The following is a 25,009-nucleotide window of genomic DNA, read 5'->3' as shown; positions in this document are numbered from 1 at the left end:
GATTACAACATTTCTAGTTCCACATGTTCATCTATAACAGGCATTCTCTCTCAAGAAGTACAGTCTGTGTCCCCTCATCTTGAAACCAGGAAGGCCTTTGTGACTACCTGGACTAGTAGAGTACAGCAGAAGTGATGCTATCTGACTCCTGAAACTAAGCCATAAAAGGTGACATAGCTTCTGCCAAGCACTCCCTCTCTCAGGTTCTTGTCTTGGATCCCAGTCAGTATGCTTTGAAAAATCCCAGGCCATGTGGAAAGTCCCAAAGGAGAGATTCAGAGACCCTGGCCCTCATCCGTAGCTGAGATCCCAGCTAGTGATATCCTCAGTTCACTTTAGTCACTCAGTCGTGTTCAACTCTTTGCTACCCCATAAACCATAGCACACCAGGCTTCCCTGTCCATCACCAACTCCCGGAGTTTACTCAAACTCATGTCCATTGAGTCAGTGATGCCATCCAACCAGCTCATCCTCTGTCATCCCCTTCTCCTCCCGCCTTCAATCTTTCCCAGCATCAGGGTCTTTTCCAATGAGTCAGTTCTTTACATCAGGTGACCAAAGTATTGGAGTTTCAGCTTTAGCATCAGTCCTTCTAATGAATATTCAGGACTGATTTCCTTTAGGATGGACTGGTTGGATCTCCTTGCTGTCCAAAGGACTCTCAAGAGTCTTCTCCAACACCACAATTCAAAAGCATCAATTCTTTGGCGCTCTGCTTTTTTTATAGTCCAACTCTCACATCCATACATGACTACTGGAAAAACCATAGCTTTGACTAGATGAACCTTTGTTGGCAAAGCAATATCTCTGCTTTTTAATATGCTGTCTAGGTTGGTCATAACTTTTCTTCCAAGGAGCAAGTGTCTTTCAATTTCATGGCTGCATTCACCATCTGCAGTGATTTTGGAGCCCCAAAAAATAAAGTCAGCCACTTTTTCCACTGTTTCCCCATCTATTTGCCATGAAGTGATGGGACCAGATGCCATTATCTTAGTTTTGTAAATGTTGAGTTTTAAGCCAACGTTTTCACTCTCCTCTTTCACTTTCATCAAGACGCTCTTTAGTTTTCTTCGCTTTCTGCCATACGGGTGGTGTCACTGCATATCTGAGGTTATTGATATTTCTCCCAGCAATCTTGATTCCAGCTTGTGCATTATCCAGCCTGACATTTCGCATGATGTACTCTGCATAGAAGTTAAATAAGCAGGGTGACAATATACAGCCTTGACATACTCCTTTCCCAATTTGGAACCAGTCTGTTGTTCCATGTCCGGTTCTAATGGTTGCTCCCTGACCTGCATACAGACTTCTCAAGACGCAGGTCAGGTGGTCTGGTATTCCCATCTCTTGAAGAATTGTCCACAGTTTGTTGTGATCCACACAGTCAAAGGCTTTGGCGTAGTCAATAAAGCAGATGTTTTTCTGAAACTCTCTTGCTTTTTTGATGATCCAACGGATGTTGGAAATTTGATCTCTGGTTCTTATTAAGAATTAGGAATGTCTGGTTCCTAGTGATATCCTATTAAACAATAAATCACTGACCCTGGAGATGAGTGGGAGCTCTGATATGCAGTATTTGCCAACTGCCATGGTATGAACAGTGCCATTACCGCTAATTTCATACTATCAACATGAAGTCATTGAAAGTGGACTTGAGAAATAGATGTACACAACTGGCTTTGTAAATCATTGCAACGGGTGCCAGCCCAGCACTGCTCACACCAATAGTCTATAAAGACTTAGCCCCCAAGTGAGTGACCCACATCTGAAGCAAATGCTCTAGCCCTCAGTCCAGCTGCCCCAAGTGATGCCAGGTGGAGCAGACACGGACTCCCCTCCAAAGACCTGCCCAAATTTCAGGTTTATGAGTGATTGCTGGTTTTTGATAAGCTTTTACGCTACATACCAAGTGTTAGAATGGCTGTTATAAAGCATGAAGTAACCAAAACAAATGAAAAAATGTGAAGGAGACAAAGACTCCAACATGACCTGCAGGTTGTAACACCAAAAGGTTGACAAGTCAATTTTATGCTTGAAGCTAAGGAATCTACAGTTAAAATTTGTAAGTTTGAAAACTGCAATCAAATAGAAAACAGAGCAACTGATACTGGCTAGACATTAGGTGATTATCTGATAACACTAAGATATTACTGGAGCCCAGCTTAGCCTCTAAGGGAATTTGTGCATTTTAAGAGAAACGGCCAATAGAACAAATTAGAAGTCCTCAAGTGGGCTTTCCAGGTGGCTCAGTCATAAAGAATCCTCCTGCCAACGCAGAAAACATGGGTTCAATCCCTGGGTTGGGATGATCCCCTGGAGAAGGAAATGGCAAGCCAATCCAGTATTCTTGCCTGGAAAATCCCATGGCATCCCATCCCAGAGGAGCCTCATGGGCTACAGACAGTTGGGCATGACTGAGTGACTAAACAACAACAAATAGTTCTCAAAGCCATGTTAGTCAGAGGTATTCTATGACTAAAGTCAATTAATGCAGTTGCTTGTATGTGAATTCACAAGAAAAAGACAATTCAATGAATACAGTTTGCTCAACTTAAAATGTCGTCTCATTAGGAAATCAGATTTCCTTAAATCTTTTTTGACTGTTACAGATCTGCTGTTGGTGGATCCTAGCAAATGATGAGACAAATTATTAAGTACTGCATTAATGTTACCAGACAAATTTAGAAGTATCCCTGGTTCTTTGGTATATGTGATTATGGGAGTGATTTCACATTGCAGCATACCATATAGCCATGTTTTCTGCTGGCTAAATGTTCTTAGTTTGTAAATGACATTAAGCACATCAATATTTCATGGAGTTCTTCTCAGAAGATGACTTGCTCTATAGGTGTTTCACCAACTTAACAAGATTGAGAACCACTAACTTAAATGAATCTGTCATTAGTTAAAATGTAAGGAAGCTATTTTTTCACAGGTTGGAAAGACTCTGTATACTATCTCTGCTCCAAACAACTGTCAGGCCTTCACCACATGACAAAGAGAATGGTAATCAGCAAGCTGACATCTTACTTCTGAATGGCTTACTACTCTAGCCTTAAAGAAGCAGAAAGAAGCCAGCCGTTTTCTGAAGGCAAATTTGGCCTGAAGACACAGAACCACATGGTGGTCCAAAGAGACATGTGATTATAAGATTAGACTGTATAGATATAAAATGAAAATTGTAATCAAGCTCTAGGGATGAAACCAAGGTGATTCAAAGTGAGAAAGGGAAAGGGAAGTCACTCAGTCATGTCCAACTCTTTGCGACCCCATGGATAGTAGCCTGCACCAAGCTCCTCCATCCGTGGGATTTTCTGGGCAAGAATACTGGAGTGGGTTGCCATTTCCTTCTCCAGGGAATCTTCCTGACCCAGGGACTGAACCCAGGTCTCCCGCATTGTAGACAGACACTTTACCATCTGAGCCACCAGGGAAGTCCTTGAAAGTGAGAAAGGGACCCAATATTAGAAATTCTAGTTCTACCATGCTTAGTTACTTTGAGAAAGTGTGTGTGTTGCACTAAAGTTTTAAGAACTGTTTCTCAAGCAAGACTATATAATCAAAGAATCTATCACCAATAGACTAAAAAAGCCAGTCAATTCCAGAAAAAAAAATTCCCCAAATTTATACTTTTTATACAAAAAGTATAAAATATAAACAAAAGGCATAACACACTGGATAGTGTTATAGACCTCAATATAATCACAGATACCCAAAGCTGATGGTTGAATTTTCCAATATTTGGACCTCCTAATAAAAATGCTAGTTAGCCAGAGGATTCTGAGTTTATATAAAATACAATGATAATTACTTATTGACATGCTTTGTGGTTTATATTTCACTAATTTCAAAACGTATTTGAAACAGCATTCTTTTTTAGATCAAAGTTGACTCTTAAATTCTCTCCTTCTCTCTCTCATAACAAGATTATTAAGTCTTGATAGCTTCTTTTCTTTATTGTCATTTGACACTTCTTAATAATTTTAAATATTGAGGAAACAAAACTCCTCTGAGTTTCTTAATCAGTCTCATTGTAGCACATATTCTTGCTAGAGCAGTCTTCTTTCTAACACCGGCTGGGGTAGAGAAGTGCTGAGTTGGGAGGGGAGGTACCACTGCCTTCAAAGGACGTGCCAGTCAAAAAGACTTTAAAGCAAAACAAAATCTTTTGCTAGCAAGGGTGTGATAAATTCATGTGCTCATATGACTATTGGTCTACATGGGACAGAGCTTCAAAACTGCTCTTATCCTTTGACCCAAGAAGTCAAGGAATTCAATCTGAAAAATTTTTCAAAAAACATTTTAAAAATTAAAGTAAAAGCACATTCATCTTATTGCAAGATAGAGCAGAATTTTAAAGGAACATAAATGCCAAGAAGTTTAAATATATTCTAGTATATATCTATAGAGAATAATAATTTATAGCACTCACATACAATATGATTTCATTTGTGTATACATCTGTGTGTGTTTCTGTTTGAGTGTATGTGTACCTGGAACAAGAAGGAAACACATGTAAATCCTAACAACAGTTATTTCTAGTCTAAGCATTGTGATATTTCTGTTTTCTTCCTTACATTTTTCTATCCTTTCTAAATGTTCTGCAGAATGGATAATATTTTAAGAATAATAAAAAAGAATGATACTATAAGTTTCCCTTTCATGTCCTTGAAAAAGAAACAGTCAGACCATCCAATTCTTTGATTTTTCCAGAAAGTCTGATGCTGGGTTAACTTATTTACGCCTTTATCGGTTGTGCTCTGCCAGGACCACTTTAGCTTGGTTCTCCCTTCATCACACCTTCCTGAGTGCTGTCCATTCCAGAGGCCTGCAGCTCTCTGTGTACCAAGCAGGTCAAAGGTGTATGGCTTTATCTCTCCTACCCACACTTGCTGCTCTCGACTTTCTGCTTTCACTCCAGCTTTATAAGCCAGGAACTTGCTTGTCACTTCTGAATGGCTTACTACTCTACTTTCTTTTCCTCTCCAATTGTCCAAGTCTTACGCGAGCAAGTGTACTGACTTCAGTAATGTTCTTTCTTTTTTTCTCACCATCATGAAACATCTAACTGATAGGGTCCACATGGCAATGGGGTCTCACTGATAAGGTGGCTCATTATGTCAACCTCCCAAATAAAGAATAAATCACAGTGATCCTTGAGACTGACCAAGTTGCCCAAATGGCATCCTTTTATCTCACTCGTGTCTATCTTCCCAAAGCTGTGAGACCACCAGATTCCAGACCTCTGGCTACGTGACCATCCCTTCAGAGAGTTTTTCATCAGTGGGGTATAAGAAGGACTCGTCAGAAAGGGAAGACACTGGTTCTCCTTCAGAGCCAGTCACCCTCTCTTTTCCCTCCAGTAAATTTCCCTTTCCTTGTCTGACTGCCCAGCTCACTCTCTTTTTCTCTGCACTCACCTTTCACTAACAGCCAGTTTTCTTTCTGGGTTCACATGCATGTATAAATTGTGAGCCCCCACAATTACATAATTAAGAAAGAAATCTGTCATAACTCTGAACTGTAGTTCCAATTATTTCTTGTGTTTGTCTTTGACACTTTTATACAAAGATCTGCAGGAAAACACTAGTCCTTTGAAGTTTCTGGGCCCCTCATGTATATCAAGAGGCCAAGAATATTTATACTCTTTAACCCAATATTTCATTTCTGGGAGTATAGGCCCCCCCTATCCAAAATCCAAAACTCAAGGAGGGAATATGCTATGAGATAGTCACTGTAGTATATTTTGTAAAATAAAATATTAGACATAACCCAAGTGACCAAAATTGAGAAATCCTTAAATAAGTTAAGACACATCCATAATATAATATTTTTTTTGTTATAGCCATTAATGTTACTGGCTAAGACCAGGTAGCTATGGGCAAACATTTAAATATTATTTTAATTTTTAAAGGGGAAGGCATGGCAACCCACTCCAGTATTCTTGCTTGGAGAATCCCCATGGACAGAGGAGCCTAGTGGGCCATAGTCCATGGGGTCACAAGGAGTTGGACATGACTGAATGACTAAGTTCTTAATTTTTAAAAAAGCAGTGCTTCAATAAATTATAATCTCAGCCAAACGGTACCAGAAAATCTGGAAGGACAAACAGAGATAACAAGAAAAAAGCCTCATCTCCCCCCTCCAGTTAGTTCCTTTCATTAGTTTGGAATACATTCAAACCCCAGGAAAAAGGTGCGTATTAACAGGTCTAAAAGTCCCAATATTGTGGGATCTCATTACCCGCCTTCAGACTCAAGTGCAGTTTCCTTGCTTCCCACTTACCCATCACAACAGGCCAGTTCAGTTCAGCTGCTCAGTCTTGTCTGACTCTTTGCGACCCCAAGGACTGCACAGCATACCAGGCCTCCCTGTCCATCACCAACTCCCAGAGTTTATTCAAACTCATGCCCATTGAGTCAGTGGTGCCATCCAACCATCTCATCCTCTGTCCCCTCTCACCCCCTTCTCCTCCTGCCTTCCATTTTTCCCAGCATCCGGGTCTTTTCAAATGAGTCAGCTCTTTGCATCAGGTGGCCAAAGTATTGGAGTTTCAGCTTCAACATCAGTCCTTCCAATGAATATTCAGGACTGATTTCCTTTAGGATGGACTGGTTAGATCTCCTTGCAGTCCAAGGGACTCTCAAGAGTCTTCTCCAACACTGCAGTTCAAAAGCATCAATTCTTCGGTGCTCAGCTTTCTTTATAGTCCAACTGCCATCCATACAAGGCTATTGGAAAAAGCATAGCCTTGACTAGATGGACCCTTGTTGGCAAAGTAGCAGGGCAGTAGTGACCTTCTAGAGAAGGCAAAGTTCTGTGCCATAAACCTGGTGAAGAATTTCACTTTGCTCTCACCCAAAGGCCTCTGCTTGGAAAAAAATCAAACTGAAGACCAAGGCTTCCCACTGTCCCACCAATCATCTGGGACTCAGCATCTCTCCCAGGATCTGCTGGTGCCCCAGGCACTCTTCCTACCAAGGCTCTGACTCATACAATGGATTTTAGCAATTCTGCAGGAAGGGACCTCTAAGGACCAACCAGGCAGTCTCTTAGAAAGAGATTTCCCTCTTAAAAAGCCTGTCTCTGGACTGCCTGAGACCATTCCCCGGGGTGGGAGCTGCTCTCACCTTGACCTCTGCTAGAACTTAATCCCTCCTATGACTACATCACTCCTGCCAGACATACTGACACCACTGTTCTCTATTTGCTCCTTAGCTTGCTTTGCAGCTCTCTTCTGCCTTCTACTAGAATGTTCTTTTAACACTTCTCATTAAGTCAGCTGACCCTTTTTCTGTTTCTCAAGATGGCTGTACTTGAGGCTTCCCCCCACCACCCTGATCAGTGTTTCAGGAGAGGTAGTTCACTTATCTGGACAAAACTCAGAACCCATTGAGGCTCCGGTAGTTCTCTCCCCCTCCATTCTGTCAGTGCTTCCGGGGAACATAGACGACCCAGGTAGGAGCAGGTCCAGATTTACACTTCGACTACCAAATCTACGTGCATCATCACAAGGTCGATTTCAAAGCTGCACAAATTCCCTGGACTTCCAGCAAGAGGAAAACCCCTCATTAATGAGAGTGTCTTAAACTCCCAGGAGAACATGTAGAGACTATACTGAAGGCATTCACTTGTGAGCTCAATTGCCTTTATCCCACCCCTCCTTCAGCCCAAGATACAATTTTTCTAAAGTCCTAAATTCTGGGTTCCTAGGTTCCTTCAATGCACATTTTTGTCTTGAACTTTAGGAAACTACATGTACATTGAAAAAATGAGCTGGGAGAGACGTATCCAGGTTATCAATACAAATATTAATGTAGTAGAATTATAGACGAAATTTCTCAAGATCCTTATTTTCCAAATTTCTATATCACATTTCACAAGACTATCTCAAGATCCTCACCATTAATCAAACTCCCAACAAAACCAACCAGAGTATTTCTTTAATTTGGTCTTTGTTTTGCTTTCCCCAACTTCTATTCTCCTCTCTAGTGTTAATACCTAATTGTGATCTCAGCCATCCATCCACCCATCTATGCATCCACCCATCCCTTTTCCATCCCTATCTTAGCACAACCAAGTAAGGAAGCCATGAGCTGCTTTTAAAAAGAGAAAGCAAGAAACACTCAGTGGCAGCCACAGGCACTAATGTGAGAAGCTGGAGAAGGTGTCATTTTTCACTCAAACTGACATTTAAGCTGTTTCATAAATATGAAATCAAACTTGAGGGTCCAGATGGGCTGCCGCCCTCTCTGCCTTTTGCTGGAATGACATGCTATTTACCAGCCTCAGAAAAGGGGACTAAGGAGTGAAACTTTCAGAAGATGAGTCACTGAGGGAAATGATTGATGAGTGATGAATGAACTGGAGATTTTTTCATACAATAATCAGGAGACATTCACTGCAAGATGGACAGTGATCTCCAGCGTGTACTACAGCCACAGTCGGACTGTGACAAGGAGCAAGGTGGTCACATTTTCCAGGAGCTGCACAGAGAACAAGTCAAGCTTATCTCCAAGGTACATGGGGGCATTTCCAAGGGGATAGGGTCACATTTTGTGGATGATGCCATAGCAGCAGCTGTTCAATATCATCCATGCCTCATAATAAGAGTATCACATGAATCACCTATAAAATTTGAGTTTCAAGGACATAGGAGTCTGCTAGGATCTTCAAATCACAAAGTCCAACAGTACTACCCCACTAAGTGCTTCCTAGAGAGATGTTTTGGAGGTGAGCATTGCAGAGCTTTGTCTGCACACCCAGAGCCCTGTAGAGCAGAATGCAGGGAGGAAGGCAGGATCTTCCAGAGCAATACTTCATCCTACTGCTAGGCTGCAAAGCTACAATATGCTCCCAGCCAGGGAGATAGAATGTGGTTCTCATCAACCTGGAGGACTCCAAGAGTTCCCTGGCCTTCATCTCTGATTCCTCCTCATAACTCTAAGGAATCTTAATTTCCTGAGATACAGAGAAAGAGACACCTTTGTTTGCTTTATAGCTGTTGATTATAAGAATGATGGAAATCTTTTTAAAAATTGTATTTCAATGACAGAAGTGAAATTTTAATGATAGCCATAAGCTTGAATTTTGTTCGTCATTTAAGAGGCAAGACCTTGAGGTTGTGTAGGGCACTTTCTTCATTGAAAATGTGGTGGTGATATGTAGACAGAAACTGTGAACTTGAGCCACACACCTTCCTCTGAATGGCAGAACAGAGCTTTCAAAACAGGGCAGATTCCAGCTGCACTGGTCAAATTCTTTGGAAATACCAGCTTTGTATGTATATTAGCACTGAATCAAAGAGTCTTGTTATATATCAATAGTTCAGCTCTACTTACTTCTTCCAAGCACTCTTCTGCAAAATAAAGTCCTCCAGAAGGGGCTTTAACATTAACACAAGGTTAAGGTAGGAAAAATTCTCTCCCTCTGCTCCTCCCCAGGTCAACAGCACCATAATATAATCCTTGCCAAAGCAGTAACAATGTCTCCACCCTGCTCCAACTCTGAATTGCACACACACACACATACACACACACACACACACACACACACAGGTTAACTCAGAAGATATTTATTGTTTAGATTGATTTGATATGGTTTATACAACTTTCAAATTGTTGTAAAGAAAGATTTCCCTTGAATGGGCCGTTGACTTTCTAGCCTGCCAGGATTACTAACTCCAGACACATCATCTTATGCTCACATGCAGATATCTGTGGCAGGGGTCCCATTATGGCTATCTGAGAGAATCACTCAGGCATGTTTGGACTAGAATATCGGTAGTTTCCATTACAAACATGGGAAAATGTGCACCGATTCAGGGCATATAGAACCCAAATGTAAAGCTGGTATAAAGAAAATGTACCATTTAAAGAGAACTAGTCTCTTCTCTGCTATTTAGGATCCTAATCGTTTTATTGATATCCTGGGCCATATGCTGGCAACTTCCACACTGGAAGAAATTCAAAGGTTTAGCAAAAGAAAGTTCTATCTCAATCTCATTGGTAAATATTAAAATCTACATTCAATTTAATTCAGAAAGCATATCTTATTTGAATACTATGTGCTTAATCCTGTGCTAGACATTGAATTGGATTTTTTTTTAAACATTGGGCTTTTTCCTACATCTAATGGCATATATACTTACTATGAAAAATTAAATAATAGCAGAAAGCAGTAAAGAAAGTACTCAGCTAGTTCGTAATGTAGACAAATCTTGTTTTGTTTTCATAGTGACTGTATGATCTCCTATGAAGGACAATGGAAGTAAAGTGGGGGTTGGTGGGTACGAGGTCAAAGTTGTTATCATAACACAAAACAAAATGACTAGAAATAGTCTCGTCAGATACACCCCAAATAGCAGGACTAACTACAATGGAGAAAAAGCTACAATTAAGTACTTCCCCAGGGGAATATCAAGCATCCACAGAAGAAGCAATAACAGACAACAGGTGGGAGCAGGGACAAGTAAATTGTCTCAGAGCCCTGCAATTTCAAATAAAACAGTGGGACAGAGGTGGCAGTCCTAAGATAAGGCAGAATGAAGAGAAACCAACTGGCATCATCAGGAAGATCTGAAAGCTGGAGGCAGAACCTCAGCCACAGAGCTAGTGTACAAGTTCTCTGGGGCAGACAGGAAAAACTGAGGTCTTAACCATAAGAAATTGGGCATGACAGATCTTCAATACAAGGTGTAAGATTTGAAAAAACACAATAAGAATGCAGCCACCAACCTAGAGGCAGGAAGTGGTCTCTGGAACCAAAGGACACAGGATTAGAGCCAGGCAGGCAAGAACACTAACTAACCAATTTATACACTGCATGGAACAGTTTCAGAGTATTTTCACTTTCAGTATCACATTGTGCATGTCCCCAGGTCATCCATTTAATAAATTCATCTACCATGTACCATGTGCCCAGACCCATAGTAGGAATGGAGCACCTAGAAATGAAGAATTTAGGATGAAGAAGGCATGACCCTAAGGCTTCCGGAATATGGTCAAGTGTGATTCGTGGCTCAAAAGGAGAAAGAAGGGATCCCGTCCTTTGTTCTTTGCTTTAGTCATTGTAACTAATTGAAAAGTTCACAGTGACAGCCTTAGATCTAATGGTAATGACTTAGCAACATTACACAGACCAAACAACTAGAACTTAAATTTCCATACAAGTGAACATTTAATTTCTGTCCCACAGGGCTACACTTAGAGCAAGGGATCCTTTTAAAATTCCATAGAATAGGCCCTGCCATGCAGATCACCAGAGAGCCTGGAGGTGGATAGGCTCTAATGAGCTGCCACGTGACTTGGGTAATGTGCAACTCTGAGGAAAGGCCTCTTACAAATTCTGGATGATGAATTTAAGGAAAAAACATGGAACCCTCAGCTTCAGTGAATGAGGGAAAATTAAGACAATGAATGCATGGGGTTCAGGCCTGGGAGTATCCTAGGATCTGGGGAACTTTAAGTAATTTGAACCCAGTTTTCCTCTTCCTCCGGTTCTCCACCCAAATGTTCTGTTGCTAGGACAACAGGATGCTAGCAGGCACATGGATGTGTCTGCTCTACGCATGCTGTTGCCTAGCAACAGGACTCCGCAAAGCCTGGGCTCATGCTCTTTATACCTACCCTGCTCCATCCATTGCCTTGACTTGCCGGTTGCTTTCCCAACCCCCAAGGCAAAGAAACAAGAAGCAGGAGAGTGCTAAAGGCTCGGGATGTGATCCTCTCATCAACAGCCTAGTATCAATACCAGGAGAAAACCCAAACCTGGGTTTCACCCACCTTAACCCCTACATCATGAAGTCATCAAATGTAAACTGACAATTACAGCTGAATGAAATCAAAGGATGATTTGACAATCTTCAGATTTGAAGTCCAGTTATGGAATCCTAGTCTGTAATCACCACAAGGATGCTGTGATAAGAAAAATACTAAATCACTAGGGCAAAATTAACAGAATTTTTATACCTAGAATGAGACAGGAGAAAATGGGAGATTAAAAAAAAAAAGGAGAGAGAAAGGGGGAAAAGAAGCAAAGGAACAAGAAATAAAGGGTGGAAAGGAGGAGCAAGAAAGAAATGTGGGGCTTCTAACTCACAACAAATAATATTCATTTGGAATATGACAGTGTAAGCTGGAAAAAATCTACAGCACTATGCCGAGTAGGATATGATGTCTAAATGAATAACAATAGAATTTACTGGGCTTCTTTTTAATACCAAGCATTACATTAATACTTTACATAGATTACTTACCTCTTCATAATAACCCTGCAAGATGGATGTCAGGAAAATAATTTTGCAGCTAGGAGTCAGAACAGTTCAGTGACTTGACCAAGGCCACACAGCTAATAAAAATGGCAAAGCTAATAAAAATAGAGAATATTCAAACCAAAAGTAGTATGTGCTTTCTCAACATGTACTAAAGTGTGTGCAAAGCTTGGGAAATCATACAAATTTGTTTAATTGGGAACCTTCCAAAGGAACTATAAATATGCTTTTCTAACACTAAAGGATCATTTTTTCATCAAAGTTTTAATGAAATAATTTGTGAAAAGAAAATCATCTCACCAAATCGGAAAGGAAAAGCTGATCCTTTAACAGAGTGTTCAGTAAAAAAAATATCTAGAGTCTTTTGGATGAAATTGGAGACAGGAAACTCCTGGGTTTACTCCCATTGAAAAGGGAGTTCAAATTTTGGAAATACCATGGAACTATGGGAAACTTTTTGAAAATCAACCGGGATATATGGAAAACCAACTGCTAATGGAAAGTCAAATATAAACAAAAAGTAAGGTTCCACTGAAACCTTATTGACCTCTATTATGTATCTCCTCTCTAGTAGCAATACAACAACCTTGGTGAGAAAACATAGAACAATGCCCTGACAGCAGGGATGGACACACACAGATTCCTTTTCTTAGGCCTTCAAGGCTTCATGATAATAGAAGGCATATGGTGCGTTGGTCCCACAGTCTGGTAGCTGTGCCCAGCTTGCCTGGCCTAGGCTTAAGCAAGTACCCATGCCAAGAACATCTATTTCTCATTCTGAGGGGTGAGTTCAAGCATGCTCAGAAAATTCTTTTGTTTTAATCATTAGTTCCCATAGTAAGGAACCTTTACATATTAACAGGGACCAGGTCAACCCCACCATGCTATTACTGTCAAGATCCTGGCATCCTATCAGTTCAGTTCAGTCGCTCAGAGGTGTCTGACTCTGCAACCCTATGGACTGCAGCACACCAGCCTTCCCTGTCCATCACCAATTCCTGGAGCTTGCTAAAACTCATGTCCATCGAGTTGGTGATGCCATTCAGCTAACCTGGTATATGAAGTGCACAAAATCAGGTTCACAAGTAAACAGCCCCATACCTCTCCCATGTAAAGTGTTATTATTATTATTTTATCATGTATGACAACTATTTTCCAGAAATAACTTGGCTTTTCTAGAAGATCAGGGTCAAACATGTAACAGGCTTTCCTGCTTTTATACATGGAGCTGTATGAGGTAACTACATGAAAGAACTCTTTAAAGTAATAGAGTATGTAATTGGTAAAAAACCAAATGCTTATAAGGGTTATAACACAAGGTGTAGAGACTAATATATGTCCCACAATACCCATTCTGTCTGTCTTTCAACCTGGGTCTTCTGCATTGCAAGCAGATTCTTTACCATCTGAGCCAACAGGGAAGCCCATCTTCCTTTCATAGCCACAGGAATTTTAGCTCAGCATACAGCCACTCAGGCCAAAGTCTGGCCAATAGGATATAAGTGCACTTGTTGTGTTTTGAAACTTTAAAGAACAACTATTGCACAAACTCTGCCCCTCATCTCTTCTGTTCTTTCCCCTCTCCACCTTCTGGAATGTGTAAGAGAGTCACATGAGTAGTAGCAGAGTAGGAGCTAAAAGCAGCTTAGGTCCCTAGGGACAGAGTGGAACAAAGCCACTGCTGTACCTCGGGACTCACCCCACCATGTTTTATACAGGAGAAAGGATGTAAGCTACTATTTTTTAAAGCCTCTATTTGTTGGGTTTTATTATTTCCTTCAACCAAATCCAATCTTAAGTACTATACAGAGATTACAGCATAACTCTTATAGCCTAATTGGCTATCTAGGCAGGTAATAATTTGAATGACCTATAGCAGAAAAGAGATCCTGAATAGAAATGAGGATCTGAACTGTCTCAAGGTGAGACTCTCTCACCCTTCACTGGTAATCCAAGGAATTCTTAGTGTCTTTGTTAAGGAGATAATTTTTTTTGTAGAACGCAAAATAGGATGCTCTCTTTAAAAGAAAAAAAAAAAAAGATTTTATTCACAGGCAAAAGCCTGTCTTTTAAAATTTCCATGCCACTCCCTCGAGGAAGGAGATCCTCATCAAATCCTCCTGAGCACACACCCACGATGCACACCCGGAGGTGCTGTGTCTCCAGACATTTACAGGAAGTGACATCCCAGAGGCCTGTCACCAGAGCCCTTGTACTGATAAGAAAGCTAACTCTGGGAATAATTATGAAACTTATCCAGCAAGATAGATGAATATTAAATACGACAAGATCTTTTCAATGTTTAAAGACAATCTGTGCACTGAAAACGTGCAGGACTCACATCAGTCCTGTCCAACAGAAATACAACGCCTACCAGAAATGAGAGCCACATATGCGATCTTACAGCTTCCAGTGACTACATGGGAAAAACGCACAATAAGTGATTGAAAAGTTGAACAGTATCTTTTATTTAGCCCAATATGTCAAAAATATTATAAACATATTATAATCCATATTAAATAAAACAATATATTTGACATTCCTCTTTTTTAACAAAGTTTTCAAAACCCAGTGCATATTTTATACCTAGAATACATTTCAGTTTGGGCTAGCCACATTTCACAATGCTCAGCAACCACTGTGCAGTGGCTACCGTATTTGAATAGATCTAGAGTATGCCATTCACTGATTAGTAGAAATAATAACATCACTGAAGTGACTTGGGCCTCTACAGTTTTCCAGTGCCAACCAAGACCCCTGTCTTCCAGTCATAATTTCATGTAACCATAGAAAACGAAGGTGACATTTTGTAAACAGCTACTGAAATGGTGATGCTATTACTGCCTCTCACAACCATTTATCCAAATCTTACTGATTGTGAGGTTTTCCTTCTATGCTAATCTTATGTCTACTGTTACACTTAACCTCATTCTTCTGATTCTGTCTTCCACAGAGATAATGACTGAAATCATTGACATAAGAATCTTCCACGTTAGGAGGCAGAAAACCCCGGACATTCTCAACTTACCAAGATACTAAGGTCGTGGCGATGTAGAAGGGCCACATCCAAATTCCAAAGCATTCAGTCTCAGAGTTTCTTTCTGACCACTCTGTTACAGCTACCTCTGTTCTACAGGCTGGTCTATGACCAGAGACGCTCCAAACGCTTTCCTTTCGTCACAGCACAATACTGAGCTAGTTTTTTATTCCAGAGTCTACTCAGACCAGAGAAAAAGAGGAACAGTAGAAGGAAGAAAAAGAAGAAAAGGGCACAGAAGAAGCAGCAGAAATGAGGAAAGCAAAGAAATAGGCTATGCCCATTCACATGATTTGAGGGCTGACACTGGAACAGGAATCTAAGAAGAATATCTGCCTTCCTGACTTGCATATTGGAAATTCAAGCATCAGTAATTTCTTTCTTTGAGCTAATCCAGGAGTCCATGAGTACCCAGTTAAAATGCAAATAACCCCAGAAGGTAAAATACCAAACCTTCAGGTCTTACTACAATTTAATTCATCAAATACAAGCAATTTGGTCAACCAAGCAAGCCCTGGGGAGGCAGGCATGAGTCTGCCTGGGGAGACATATGGGGTGGGAAAGAGCCAGAAAATGGAGCCAAGCCTCTGGGGCCTTAATGTGACAACCTGGGAGACCTGAGGTGAGGGGCCCCAGCAGCAGCAGAGGAGGCTGATGAAAGGACCGAAGGTATCAAACCCTGACCCTTCCCATCATCCACAGCCAGCCCTGCACAGGACATCTATTACTTGGCTCATCAGTAAAAGCAACAACCATTCTCCATTATTTTTCCAAACTCCTCTCTGCTCCTTCTTCACTATACTATGAAGTGGCTGCTTTGGGTGATGTGTATACACTTCTTGAAGATATAAAGAATGCAACATGTCACTGTCACTTCACTTCTCATGTTTTATTAAGAGCAGTGTCCCCTCCTTGAGCCCAGTAAGCTTCCCGTCTTCCAGTTTCTTGACCCAATAATAATGAAATAAAACATGAGATCTTGGGACTTTTAAAATTCAACTGCACAATCACTCAAAAGCTAACACTTGACAACAGAGCTCAGAAATAGGAATACCTGGAAAGGCCCAACAGTTGAAAATTTTTAAAAAGGATGTTTATCACTTCATAGCTACAAGCAGTTATTCATTCAGTCACTCAACAATAATGACTGAGCAGCCACTATGTGTTTGGCAATGTGCTCAGAGAACATGAGTAAGTAACAGACAGGTTAATACACACCTGTGTTGGGTACCATCAGAGACGTTCCCATGGACAAAAGGGGAACATTTCCCTAGATGCTGGCTCAGGTAAAATGATTAGCCAAAGGCATGGGCCCTTCCACTCTCACAGGTCCAGTATATCTCTCCCCAGGCAGCCTTCTCAGGGCAACAGTGTTCACTAGCCATGAATATATAAACAGTAGTGCTTCCCTCTTAGAAAGCAAAGAATGAGGATGGAGAGCAAAAAAGAAGACAAGGGAAGAACCAGAGTCAAATCTCCTTCCAAGTCTTCTTTTCCAGTTATTCTCAAGCAGCAAGCATCGTGGAGGTAAAATTAGTTCAGATCAGCTTTTTGGTTTCATGTCTTGCCAGTCTTCTTCAAGCAAGTACAATGGAATAAACTGGACTGGTCTGAAAGGCAGGCATCCCATCCATTGTCACTACCAACTTAGCATCATCCTCAAGTGTCCCTAGAGCCCTGGGCTCTGGCAGTAGCCTCTGAACTAACAGAAAGATACTAGGATAGGATGGGTCTCAAATGTACCCAGAGGAACAGGTCCTTTGTATGCTGGCCCTGGATCTAATCAGACTTAAGTGATTTCCACCTTCATTTCCAACACATGTTCTTGACAGAAATAAGGAAAGGGGATAAGAAGCTCCAATGCATTACAAAAATCACATTCGAGAATCCTAATACCCACTTCAAGGTGAGTTCCTCTTTGGTAAACATGTCGTCTGTTTGCATTTAATTCTTCTACACAAGCCCTGCAAGAAAGTTAGTCAAATTGATAATCGATTCACATGATCTTTGCTCACTCACTTATTAAAATACACCAAACAGTTAATTCCCTTCTCTGCTGGGAGCTCTCACTGGCTCCACGCAGTCTGAATGTTAAACAGCCACTCAGGGCTCCAGGAATACAGCAGAGTCATTAGGTGGTGGCTGTTTCAAACCACTCAAAGCAAGTCTCTGAAATAGAGGGGCTCGCTGTCTCTTCTGAATCTTTATTGAACTGATAACCAACAGAAGAAAAAGAAGACCTAAAGATCTCAAAAGGACCTGATTTAGTTGAACAATCCACCTTCCCTGTCTCACTCCCTCTGTGTGAATAAGGGGAGAGAAGAGTTTTTGAACACGCTTCACTCCACCAGCTACAACATGAGACCGCTAGACACAGGGGTTAGTACCTTACAGTACCCTGCCGAGAGCCTTTCTCCATCATTCCCCTCTTTATCCTGGTCCAGAAGCTGATATCATATCAGAAAGTGTGAGTACACTGCAATGCTAGAAGAAAGCCAACAGACTGCATATGCTGAGTTGCTCGGTCGTGTCTGACTCTTTGCAACCCCATTAGACTGTAGCTCACCAGACTCCTCTGCCCATGGGGTTTTTTCAGGCAAGAATGCTGGAGTGGGTTGCCATTTCCTTTTCCAGAGGATCTTCCCTACCCAGGGATCAAACCTGCAACTCGTGTGTCTCCTGCATTGACAGGTGGATTCTTCACCTGAGCCATTGGGGAAGCCCAGCTTATAGTGTACAGATTAGGCAAATAGTGTTCAGGCAAATCCCTTCTCTTTACGAAGGATAAACCTCTGGGCCCCAGCAGTGACTTAGTGGCCAAGCTATGACTATTGGACAAGTTTCTCAAATTCCAGGGTAATACACTTCTCCCTCTAGCACTCCAGCCCCGATGCAGTAATGAAGATGTAACTTAGAGCCTTTCTGAGACACTTGGTTCAGTTTTCCTACCTCAGAGTTTGGTACAAATGTTCACGTTAAGCTTTTCTCTGACACTGCACTCATTCATTCACTGGACAGTCACTAAGGGACAACACACTGTGGTAAATCCTAGGGAATATCAAAAATGAATGAAAACTTTTTAGTATGTGGGGAATGGAGATATTAATTGATAATGAAATAAAGTTATAACTTAATAAGTGATAATGGAGATATTTACAGAACAATAAAAATGAATAGATATGATAACCAAACTAGACCACCCTAAAGCACATAGTAGGCATTCCACAATGCAAGTTCATCTCCTCTGCACAGTAGTTAACAAGGGCTGGCTTGTGAACCACCGGTCTCAGGATTTGCTAGGGAACTTTATTAATGTACTGGAGAATAGCTCTAGAATCTTTATTTTGAATTATTCCCTAGCATGTCCTAAAACACAGTAAGTTTTAGAACTACATGCTTATAGTGATAAAGGAGAAGAAAAAATTCCTGGGGAGTTTCAGAGAGACTTCACAGAGGAGTTGGTGCTTAAAGTTTTAAAAATAAGCAGGGGCTCCAGACAATTATTTGCAGGGTTATAAGATAAAAAGAAATTATAATTTTTCCATAGCTTTTCATATGGTAGAATTAGGACCACTGTATTAAAGTTAGTATTTAATTAGAATTTCTAGGGATCTGTTTGGAGAAGGAAATGGCAACCCACTCCAGTGTTCTTGCCTGGAGAATCCCAGGGACGGAGGAGCCTGGTGGGCTGCCATCTATGGGGTCGGACACGACTGAAGCGACTTAGCAGCAGCAGCAGCAGCAGAGATCTGTTTTAAAATATATGGCTCACTCAGTGAGGTAAAGAGCAGCTCATCACTGGAAACATTCAAGCCAGACTGGTTGACTAAAGTCCCCAGGTCTTTTCTATTTGGACAGATCTTCTCCATTGTCTACTGTGCCTGTTACATTATATGCTCAATTGACTTTGCCAGTAAGTGAATCATATAATTGAGTACATGAACAAATGAATAAATAAGTATAATTAATGTTTTCTTTTGTAATGTTGATGCCAGCCTGTATCCACTCCTATTATTTCTTAAGAAACTGACGCTAAGGACTGGGTCTTATGCATTTTTGCAAACTCATTCTCAACTACCCTTTCACATAGGATAGATTCAAAAAATGTATAAAATGTTGACTGAATCCCTATCAAATCCCATCTTGTTAGTCTTATCCATTGTTTCTAGATTTGGAGACTTTTTTTAGCTCAGTTCTGAAGTTTAGAGGAACTGAACTTCAAGATCTCTTCAAATGCTGAAACTGGTGATGCTATGAAAGGACAGCATTTCTATGAATTTATGAATTTATTAAAATCAAATTATCCCTACTGAGTACATTAATAGCTGTCTACTTATCCTCAGAGTGAAGCTTCAGGGAATGAAAGAGAAGCTGCCCTTCAAGGTACTGACCTCAACAACCAGGTACCAAGCATCTCTTCTGTGCCAAGAACGAAGAAGACTCACAGAGATAAGCAAGCACATCCTGCCTCGTTCACCAGTTTTGATTCTACAGCCACTATCTTCCATGAGAGATCTATACCTTTAGACAAACAAACACAGGTCCCATCTTCTGAAACTAAATAAAAGCCGATTCCATTTTTAATGTCTTTAAGTTATTAGGTGCCCAAAAGGTACAGAGAATAAACGAAATAAGCAAGTAAATATTTTCTATACAAGAGAATATTTTTTCAGTGCCTGCCAGATGCCTTAGTCCATCAATCCAAGACTTAACCAAAGCAAAAAGAGGGAGATGAAATAGAGACGACTGAGGAGCCTTTTCTATATAAGTTGTCATGGTAGACACGCAAGAAAGTGATCAGGGGATGGGGAGGGAAAGTACTAAGAGACTCGGGCTCTGCACTCCTGACACAGAAGCAGGTAGATGCAAACATAACCTGCACCCTCAACTGGCTATCCAAGTAGTGGCCATAGCGCCTCCTCCACTCCATCTCCCAACCTTAGGACCTGTGGCCCTGTGGGCCACCAAACACTTCTGCCAATCAGTGGCTTAACATAACTGGTATTTTTTCTACAAATGAAGAATACAAAGGCACTAGTCCTTTCCTTCTTCAGGTGTCTACCGCCTGCCTGAGCTCCAAAACGTATAACCTAAAATGAGACAATTTTGCACAAAATAGGAAAGACCAAGAAAAAGTTTCAAAGAACTGCCTTTTCTACTCAATGGGGAAGATGAGAATAATTTCTTTATGAAACAAAGTTAAATATTTTCCAAGCTTTTATCCTTTTCTTTTTAACCCCCTTCAGGTTCAAATCTAATTTTTTTTTAAGAGCGCCACCAAATTGATTCTAAGAGAATAATTGCTAAGGCGTGAAAGTACCACCCGTTTCCTGGAAACAGGCTGTGCCAAGAGTCGTTTCTTAATTTTCACCCTATTAGGGTAATTTCCTGCCACTGTAGGTTTTTTTTTTCCTGCAGCAGTTCCTACATGTGGGCTTCCTGGCTCCTTCGCAGCTGTTTTGTCAAAGCAGAAGGAAAGAAGACCATTAACATCTTTCGGAAAATAGATGCAACAAATGCCATTGTCCCATTAGCCTGCGACAGGGGAAGGACAGGGAAGGAACCAATACTGTGACAAGCAAGGGTTTGTCACCTTCAAGACCTTGGTGACTGTGGTTATTTGACCTGTAGTGACACAATTTACAAACCCACTGTTGTAAAAGAAAACAGATGATTCACAAAGTTAGAAAACACAATTTGCAAAAATGTTCACCCTTTCGAATTTAAGCAACAAAATCCAAGTTAAAAAAAAAAATCACAATACCATTTCTTAGTTTCTTTTTTTAATATTAAAATCAGATCCTGATAAGGGTCCAGAAAAATTGATATTTTCCCACAATACTGATAGCATTGTAAATTTAAATAGCCTTTCTGAAAAGCAGTTTAGCAATAAGTACTAATGACTATAAAAATATTCATGCCCTTTGATCCAGCAATTTTACTTACTGAAATTACTCCTAAGAAAAATATAAAAAAATAAACCTGCAAGTCCAAATATATTCATTGCACTTTTATTTATAATAGTGGGGAAAATTAGGGTAATATATCTATAGATAAATTATTGAGTAAATCATAGTCCAATGACTAAATAAACCATTGAAAGCATCCTAGATTAGCACCTAACATTTAGCAGGTACTCAATGCTGACTGTAGAAGTGTATAAAAATACTTATAAAATAAAATTAAGGGAAAAGTATCTCATACAAACAGGCATGCTTATTGTAACTCTGCCAAATATTTATAAAGAGAATAAAAGACATCTTTTAAAAAGTCAGTAGTGTGTTTTTTAATACTTACAAGGTAAAAGATTTAACGATAAATGAATCAACTGTCTTCCTTGATGTCGATAACCTGGGCATCCCATCAGGCTGGAAGGCAGAAGAATGCACTGCTACACACCTCTCTCATTCAAACTGACCTAAAAGTCACACAAAGAGAGGAAGATGGAGCACACAGCACTTATGACAGACATGGAAGACGATCAGTAGTCAGGCTTTGAATTGCAGGTGGACATGATGGACAAGCCAAGAATGGGTCTTCTCTGGAATCAAGCAGAACAGAACCTTCTGGTGAACCTTCCTGCTGTTTCAATTCCAGTTTTGCAGCTGAAACCCCAGTATAGATGCATAGACGTCTAGATGAGATGCCATTAGAGCTACAGACTGAATGTCAATAGGGGCCCTTCTTTCAGGAGCTTAGATCAGCTCTAGAAATAAGACACAGCTCTAGAAATAAGTCTGAAAAAGCCAAGCCATGAAAAAGTTCTTAGGCTAGGAGTCTAGAAACCTGAGTTGGACCTAATTCTGTACACCTTTGAGGAGTTCAGATCAATCATGTAACATCTGCTTGAATCTTACATATTGGTAAAATGAGCATGCCAATCCCTGCCCCTGGTTACCTCACAAGGCTGTTTTAAATATCAAAGGAGCTAGCAAAGCGGTGTGTGAGTGTGGACTATGATGTGCCATGTGCAGGGAAGCGATGCCACTCGTCAAGAAAAGAGACCTTGGAGTTGCCACCTGGCTGCTCATTGTGGAGCTGACAACTGGGGAGCTACACAATCAGAAATCAAAGAAACCTCCATGAATTCCCAACCTATGGATGGAAATCACAAGCCTTGTCCAGAATTCCTCTGGTTCCCTATGATTGCTACAGAGAAGAATGACATATCAGACAGTAAGACTGACGCAGAAAAGCCCCGGATATAGTGGTATTTACTAACAAGAGGTTTGGAAGCACAAGGCCCCATTTTTCTTCCTGCCCTCAAGTTCAGAAAACCATCAGTGCCACCAGAAAGCTATTCCTTTTACAAACGGATCTGAGGGTCAGGTGACAGTTACTCATAGACAATGGTCATGAGCAGGTAAATAGTGATGCCAGAGAAACTATGAAAAAGAGGAGTATCTGCTGTATCTGAGACATAGGAAGTTAAAAGAGTTAGTGATTTCCTCTTCAAGAGAACACTTCTCAAGTACCCCTTCCTGGAAGTGTGTCCTTCCGACCAAATACCAAGGTTGTTAACAAAACCATCCTATCACCACTTCCCAGTGCAGCTTGGAAACAGAGGACATAGGAGGCAGCAGCATTCTGGGTAATGAGCTGCATGCACACCTCTTGCAGACAGTGCACCAAAGGAGAACCAACGCCTATTTTTGTCAATAAGCATTTGCTGAGCACCTGCTAGGTGCTGGGAGAAAACTGAGGAGCTGACAGACAAGGTCTCTGTCATTGTGCCCCATGCACAGTAGCAAGTTAAGAACATAGAGACATAGGTTATGAAGTTTTACAAGTAAGGTCTATATTTGTGAGGATGAAAATTCTCAATAGAATAAAACTATGCATAGAAAGAGTTGTTCATGTAGAGACAGGATATAAATAACATGGAATAAAGAAGTGAATCGATGACTTGACTGTAGAACACACACTTGTCAGCATCTACCACCCTCAAGTAAAATGAAGTGAGAATCCCTTCGTTTGAGGCCACCCTCTCTGACCCCAGTCTGTGTATTTTCAGTGAAGCAACTATAACCCCAGACACTGGAGTGGAGCACATGACCTGGGTTAAGTCAATCAGCACACTCCATTCCCATAGCCACAGCGATTGGTTCAGGGATGGTCAAGTCCACAAAGGCCCAAAAGACTCAGTTAATTCTAAGATATTCATTTGGAAATATGAGAGAAATGTTCCTGGTCCATCTCTCTCTCCTCTCTCTCTCTCTCCCCCTGGAGATAACAGAGAGAGCTGCTCTAGTGAGCCTGAGAACATGTAGATTTCACTACAAAGTCAGGCTTTAGGAAGTGAGGCCAAAACAAGAAAAATCGCCTAAACCCCGATGACCTCACTTGAGCCCGGGGTCAAGCCACCCCTTATCCCTTTCTTGTAGGTGTTCAATCACATGAAGCAGAGACATGTGGACTAGCTATTCTGTCACCTGCAATGGAAAGCACTCGAGCTGAAATAATGACCATGTCAGAAGAAAACACAAGAAGCAGATAATCTGAGCAGGGGCTGGGCAGAAATATTTCCCTGACTTCCTGGCCAACTCTTTCTTCAGAACCTTAAAAGAGATGAATTGGATTTAGTACTAGAACAATCATGCATATTATCAGGGTTATACTTTTGGTCAATTTTCTAAAACACATATGGACTAGGGTAGGTTGAGCATAAGATAAAGACAAACAAGTAAGAGTGGTTTTAAAAAGCATAAAAGAAGTCCTAAGACCCCTTTCTGTGCCAAGTATCAATCCTACAGGTTGTGGTGTAGGTCCAGGAGACCCCAGAGCTGGAACTCTAGGAGCCAGATGAGGGGAGTAGTTAAGGGTTAAGCAACTCAAACCAATAAATATTTATCAAAAGCTACTAATTTGTCTCAGCAGTTTAACTATGTGCACAGTTACTTGAGTGCACACGGGGAAAAAAGTCAGTGCAGTGTATGTCCCCACCTTTCCCTGCCGCTAAGGTCTCCTGGACCCAATAAATAGCCAGGTAAATGCAGCACCACAGGTGCCACTGAAGAAAAGCATCAGCTGGATTATAGTAGCCGCTGATTTACTCTCTGTTGCATGACCTCCTGTCTCACACCCAGCAAGGAAAAGGAGGGGAAAAGAGGAAGAGAAAAAGATCGAGAAATTAGAAAGACAAGAGCAATTGACTGTTTTATTTTTATCTTAACAAGTCAACCAGAACATACCTCTTCCAATTCCAACAGGCTGCAATTACATGTAAGAATGAACTTAGTGAGATGGTGATAATGTCACTAGAGGACTTGCTTAAGCAGAAAAGTTTACGTTACATGGAAATGAAAGCAAAATTTACTATGAGTAAATCTCAGTGTGGATAATCAGTTCAGTCGCTCAGTCATGTTCAACTCTTTGCAGCCCCATGGACTGTCCATCACCAACTCCTGGAGCTTGCTCAAACTCATGTCCATCGAGTTCGTGATTCCATCCAACCATCTCATCTTCTGTTGTCCCCTTCACCTCCTGCCTTTAATCTTTGCCAGCATCAAGGTCTTTTTCAATGAGTCAGCTCTTTGCAACAAGTGGCCAAAGTATTGGAGCTTCAGCTTCAGCATCAGAACTGATTTCCTTTAGGATTGACTGGTTTGATCTCCTTGTAGTCAAAGGGACTCTCAAGAGTCTTCTCCAACACTACACTTGAAAAGCACGAGTTCTTCGGGCTCAGCTTTCTTTATGGCCCA

The 25,009-nt window shown here is 40.9% G+C and overlaps 1 long non-coding RNA gene across 2 annotated transcripts; it reads left to right on the top strand.

Moving 5' to 3' along the window:
* The first annotated feature begins 562 nt into the window (after positions 1-562).
* LOC122675462 lies at positions 563-25,009 on the top strand. 2 transcript variants are annotated; one of them, XR_006335276.1, is made up of 3 exons: positions 563-648; positions 16,856-16,862; positions 24,935-25,003. It is a non-coding gene; the product is annotated as an uncharacterized LOC122675462 (long non-coding RNA). The 2 variants fall into 2 exon arrangements; XR_006335277.1 differs by lacking the exon at positions 563-648 and adding an exon at positions 6,565-6,630 and having other exon boundaries at positions 24,935-25,009.

Source organism: Cervus elaphus, chromosome 19 (genome assembly GCF_910594005.1).
Source record: "Cervus elaphus chromosome 19, mCerEla1.1, whole genome shotgun sequence".
In the NCBI taxonomy this organism is placed as follows: domain Eukaryota; kingdom Metazoa; phylum Chordata; class Mammalia; order Artiodactyla; family Cervidae; genus Cervus; species Cervus elaphus.
The sequence above is the reverse complement of the archived record's forward strand: the minus strand, read 5'-3'. Positions and strand labels throughout refer to the sequence as shown.